This window comes from Ochotona princeps, chromosome X (genome assembly GCF_030435755.1).
Source record: "Ochotona princeps isolate mOchPri1 chromosome X, mOchPri1.hap1, whole genome shotgun sequence".
Classification (NCBI taxonomy): domain Eukaryota; kingdom Metazoa; phylum Chordata; class Mammalia; order Lagomorpha; family Ochotonidae; genus Ochotona; species Ochotona princeps.
The window spans coordinates 26,162,481-26,168,981 of record NC_080865.1 but is presented as its reverse complement, the minus strand read 5'-3'; positions in this window follow the sequence as shown (position 1 = coordinate 26,168,981).

The following is a 6,501-nucleotide window of genomic DNA, read 5'->3' as shown; positions in this document are numbered from 1 at the left end:
ATTTTCAATGAAAAGTCAGATTTACACACACACAGAGTGAGAGTGAGTGTGTGTGGGTGTGTGTGAGTGTGTGTGTGTGTATGTGAGAGAGAGAGAGAAAGAGAGAGAATGAATGAATGAATCTTTCATCCACTGGTTCATTCCCGAAGCAGCTGCAACAACCATAGCTGAACTGATGCAAAGCCAGGAGCTAGGAACTTCCTCTTGGTCTCCCAAATGAGTGCATGGTCTCAAGGCTTTGAGCCGTCCTCCACTGCTTTCCCGGGCCACAAGCAAGGAATGAGATGGGAAGTGGAGCAATTGAGACATGAACCAGGGCCCACATTGGGGAACTAACAAGGATTTAGCTACTGAGCCATAGCTGAGGGCCATTATTTGCCCTTTAAGAGAGAAATAATTAAGTACAGGATTTTTAAAGTAGATGCTCTATGAAAAAAGAAATAAACAGAGAATAGGATAAAGAAACTGTGGTGTATCTACTCCAAGGAATACTATTCAGCCATTAAAAAGAACAAACTCTTAATACTAACAAAATGGTCCCTAATGGACACCATTATGCTTAGTAAAATTAACTAGTCATGAAAGGACAAATAACTTATGTTCTCTCTGATCTAAGGCAGCTTTCATGCAAAGTAAACAATAAACACATATATAGGCAATCAAACATACACATATATGCTCATATGTGAACTGTATAATTGAGACTAGCATATGGGAAAGTAAGGAAATGCTACAGTACACATCTCTACTCCTGAATAACAGGAAGACTGACAATGAAACAACTGAATATATTTTTTAAGTATGATATTAGAATTTCCACCTTTGTCTATACCTACCATGCCATGACACACTTAAACAGCAGAAGTTAAGTTTGCTGCTGTACCCAACAGATTATACCACTGTGATAATAAGGAGGGGTGTGAAATGTTGGGAATATGGGGGGAGACATCCCTATACCTACAAAAAACATGGAAAAATAATAATAATTCATTTTTGTAATTTTTTGCTGTGCCATTTTGTTTGCTAGGCTATCAGAAAATCATCTACATATTAAACAATTACAATTATCTATCTCTGAATGATCTTACTTGTCAATTTCCTTACATTACAAGAAAATAATTGGAGAGCCTCCCAAACCATGAAGAATCCTCTGCTAGTCTATAACTCCTGAACTTTATAAGCAAACCCAAAAACAAAGGTTTTATGCAAGGGGAACAGAGAGGAAGAAGAAATCAGCATAGATCAAGTACTAAGAAAAATACAGATAAATGGTAAAAAAGCAAAAAAAAAAAAAAGAACTCAGAATAACTGCAAAGTTATAAAATAAAGAGGCTAACCAAACCATGCATTTATTTAGAACTTAAAGAAATCTAAACCTTGGTTAACCACCTTCATAAATTTTACTTTATTCCTTTACTGAAAATATAGTTCTATTACAAAGTGAGCATTTTTATTATCTTTGTTTTCTATTATTCTAATCGAAATGATTCCTTTTAATTGGACTCTCAACAGATATTACACATGGTCATAGTTCAGATACTCCAAGCAGTGTATAAAATATAGTAATTTTCTTAACTGGCCTCATCCTAATTTTTTTACAAGAAGAAAAAGAAAGGATATTCCTCAGTCATAGAACCTGTCAAATTCCTTAATTCCTGTCTTCATTGCCAGATTTCCTGCAAGATAATTAAATATTAATAAAATCCTCTGCCAACCCAGATATTACTCTCCATAAAATTTAGGAAAGAAAACAAGCAGTTTTATTATTTAATAAATGTTCAACTGTGATGCCTGTCTAAGCAATCTTTGTTTATTCTTTATGTTGTAAGTTTCCAAGCTTAAAGTGACAGGTAAAAATAGGTTAATGAAGTGCTAGTGTATGTAGCAGTTATTTACTGTCAATGTTGAAAGGAGCTAGATGGAAGTAGGTGAAAGGACTTGCTCAGGGTGGAAAAGTTCCAGTGATTGATGTGATATCCAAGATAGCATCCACACTTAGCCAGTTCTCCTTCAACTTAGAACCTTTTGGATATTTTCCGAGGTGACTCCTTTCACATTTGGAGATTAACTGTCAGCCTAAAGCTTTTCCTCTGAATTCTAGATTATTATTTCCATAGTGGAGAGTCTACTTTAGATACTTCTAGGGTACAACTAGTTTGGGATAGTGCATCACTTTACTAGGGAAGGAGGCCTTCACAATGGGAACATTCTAACTATGAAATTAACTAAGTGTTAACGCCTTGCTTTTTGACCACTTTCTGCTCAAGAGTTATCTGATAACAAGAAGAAACCTCTCCCTACACCTCTTCTATTCAGTACTATAAATTCCAATTGTGGGTTTCTTCAAAAGCTCCCTGTTAAAGAGCAGAATCTGCAGCATACTTTATGCAAAAAAAGTAGAAGAGGGTCCTGTCCCTGATTTTTTTCACCCAAAAGCAAAACGCTTCTTTCTTTGGGGGAGGTGCTGGGGTAGAGTTCCCAGCAGATCTGTTGAAGCTGCCACTGCCTCTAACCTGTAACAACTTGAACCTCTTCTGTGTGTCTGTGTAACCACATAACATTACCTGACCATTAGTGTCTATAATATTACTTTCTAATGTTAGTCAGTGATCACAAGATCCACAGGTCAGTAGGTCACTAGTGCAGAAGCAAATGAAAAGATCATTGACCCTAGTAGCTTTCCCCCAAACTAGTACCAAGTTCATGCACTACTCCTTAAAGTGAAAGTCTGTAAAACTACACAGTTGGAGTAAATGAAGGAAAAGGAATATTGAAAGAGTTACGCTTTTCAGAAACACATGCCAACTCTTCTCTTCCCCAGTTCACATCTTTCACAGCCCTCCTGCCTTAGAAATTATCAATATCATCGTCTTTCACTTTTTTTTTTAAGCACGAGATGTCCTTATTACTCCCTAGTTGACAGACCCTACAGCAGAAAATATTTTTGCTCTTTAAAACAAATTTGAAAATTTTTATCATAAGCAATTTTTAAAAATTATTTATTTTGGAGTAAAAAGGTTAGAAAGAGATTTTCCATACACTGTTTCACTCCAGAGATGATCCCAACATCCAGGACTGGGTCAAGCCAAAATTAGCTTCATCTAGGTTCCCCATGTGGTAGTAGGTGCCCAAACACTTGGGCCATGCTTCTTGGGCCAGACATATTAGCCACAAGCTGGGTCAGAAATGGAAGAGATGATACATGAACTAGTGCCCACATGGGATGCTGGCATACAGGCAGCAGCTTCACACAGCAATGCCAGCACTAACAAACTGTTTAGATGAAAGTTTATAATCCCTCTTAGGACTTTTTTTATCTTGTTCACTGTGTAGGACTGTTCCAAACTTATTTTTTCTTCAGCTTGGTGATCCAGTTGTTCTATCCTACCGTAGCACAACTATTATTATCTCCCCATTTCCCTTTGTAATAGCTAAATAGGACTGTTACTGTTCTTACTGCTGTTTGTAGATATTCTTTACCACTCTGGTAACTTATTTTCAATCAAGAGTGGAAGTTCTTTTTTAAAAGCACTATTCTGTATAAAGTTACATATTATTTTGTTCTTCATGTATTTTCTCCATAAGGTTTACCAGCCTGGATCTGCTTGTTCTTGGATCAATTTCCCAATCTTCCTTCTCATGGTTCTCTAGTACAAAAGGTTTGATTCCCATTTATCGTGATTTGTAACACCTGGGCGCCAGCTCATTTCAGGCAAAAAGTGGGAACTGTTATAGATGAAAGCCCAGGAGGATGAATTGTCTTCAGTTTTCCACCTTTCTCCTGTTTGCAGTAGGGGACTTCCCTTTAATGCCTACATGTCCATTCCTCCAGTGTGCTTTACACTGGCTACTTATAGCTTACCCTGATGTTGAGCACAAGTCCTGGCTGCAAGCAGGAGTATCTTTTCCCTTTTTCCCTCTAACCCAGAGGTGGCAGGGCCTTCCTCAGGTTGCTCAGTATTGCTCTCACCATTCCAAATTTGCTTCTCCAGTAAATAATTCCCTGCATTAAATTCTCTTACATTGGTTACTATTTCCTGTAAATTCACTGAATATTAATATTTGCCACTTAGACTGATTTTCTCATGTGAAGCCCTCCTTTCAGTACTATGAAAAACTGAATGTGTGTGTGTGTGTGTGTGTGTAAAAACCCAGGGTACTCTTAAAATGTTCTAGGCCAGCCAGATTCAGAGGTTCATTACACCACACACTGAAGGAAACACTAATCACCATAATACATGAATTCTCTCACACTGTACAAAAAGTGAAAACCTATCAGTTACATTAAGAGGCTGTCTCTCCTTAATATAAACACAAGATATGATGGCTCAGACAAGAAAACTTGAAGTAAGCTCAATCAGAGGCACATAACATAAATAACTTCACAGTAAATCCAATGAAGTGCTGAATTATAAACAAATAGGCTCTATCCAAGGAATGTAAAGATCATCCTTTACATTTAGAATTAACTTGTAGTATACTGTAACTTTAATAATGTATACACACAAAAAAGCATTTCAACAAGCTGATGGTAATAAGTTTAGAGAACTTATATTAAAATGAAATTTCATATCACATAGTTAACATGCAAATGTGAAATGTTCCAAGTGTCTTCAGTAAAGTCTGTAAAAATACACAGACTTATGCTACCATAAATATGGACTGTAAGGCATAGCCCTGAAAAATCTACACAAAATGCCATCAAAATATAAAGCAATATGAATTATGAAAACAGATAATAACAATATGACTAAAGTTTCAGAATAACTTTCACTCAAATAAGAAAAATATATAATCTAACATACAGAAAATCACCATAGAAAACTAAGTCTAATCCAACAAAATTAAGAGAATATGTAATGGAAATTATACCATTCACAACAGCAAAAATATCTCAAAATCTCTCAATTAAACAAAAGAAATTTTTCAGAAATTTAAAATATCTTTATGGAGCCAACTATAAACAATTACAGTGGGAAAAATCCCAAGCAGAAAAGTACAGTTTGGTAATTCAAGGAATTTCAGTATTATAAAGATAACAATTCTCCTTATAAATTCACGACTTAGAGCCATACAGTTTTGCTTTTAGCTTCCACAATAAAACAAATTAAAAACGCCCAAAGCAAAAACAAACTGGGACTTTTGCTTCTCACGAAGAAATCAACTTTGGAAGAATGTATGAGGAAAAATACCAGAAAGCTAAGAATAAATAAAATGCTCCTGATGGCAACTATGTTTGTGTAGGCATACACTCTGAAAAAGAGATGGATTGGAAATCTTCAATAAAAAGGCCAGATCAGATGGAAGAAAAAATTTTTAAAAGATTTATTTAATTTTATTTGGAAAGGCAGATTTCAGACAGAAGGAGAGATACAGGAAAGCTCTTCTGTTTGGTGATTCACTCTCTAAGGGGCCAGAAGGCAAGAGCTGAGCTGCCCGAAGCCTGCAGCCAGGAGCCTCTTCCAGGTCTCCTATGCAGGGGCTGGGTCGCAAAACTTTGGGCTGCCCTCCACTTCTTTCCCAGGCCACAAACAAGGAACTGGGGGGAGGGAAGTAACAGAACTGCCAGGACACGAACCAGGACCCATATGGGATTCTGGCATGTGCAAAGTGAGGACTTTAGTTACTGCGCTACAGAGCCAGGCATGAAAAGTCACTGTAATATTGGCCTTTTACTTTTTTTTTTTTTAGCAAGTCCTAACCACAACCTATGATTAGCTCATTGACATTTCAATTTTAGTTCATATACAGGACCGGCTGCTATATACCTTAAAATGGCTATAAGGTACCATTTAGCTGTCTCGTGTCTATTTCATTTTCGTACTTAGCCATTTGTTGTGTTGAAGTATAATTTTGCTGATCTTGGCAGATTTTAGGATAATCTAGACTGGCTTGTAACTTTAACAAGATATTTGTCGACATTTAAGGTGCAGAACATTTTTTTTGGGGGGGGTGTGCAGGAAAATCCTCAACACCATGGTGAGGAGTGACTAATCTTTGTGTCCCACCCAGCAAGGCATGAGCCAATCCACGCCAGCTCTTTCCTGTCAGATTTCAAGCTCTACTTTCTGTTGTTTGTCTATTTATTTTAGGTTTTTTTTAGTTTGTATGATTGTTTGCTGTGAGGGGTTTTTGGAGCAATCCTGATGGTCATTGCGAGGGAGGGCGGGAGTCCAGAGGTGGAGCCAGGCTCGGACCAGAGAAAGCTCTCCTCCCTGGTCCCAAAGGACATTTATTGAACAATAAATGGCCTTTTACTTCTTTCAGGGCACTTGTGACTATTAATTCCTTGTTTCATATGTCCTGGCGCTGAAGCCTAGCAACTAAAGTCTTCACTTGGATCCCATATGGGTTCCGATTCTAAATCCGGTGGCTCCACTTCTCATCCATCTCCTTGCTTGTGGCCTGGGAAAGCAGTCGAGAATGTCCCAAATCCTTGGGACCCTGCACCCGCGTGGGAGACCCACAACAGGCTCTGGGGGTCCTGGCTTTGGATCAGCG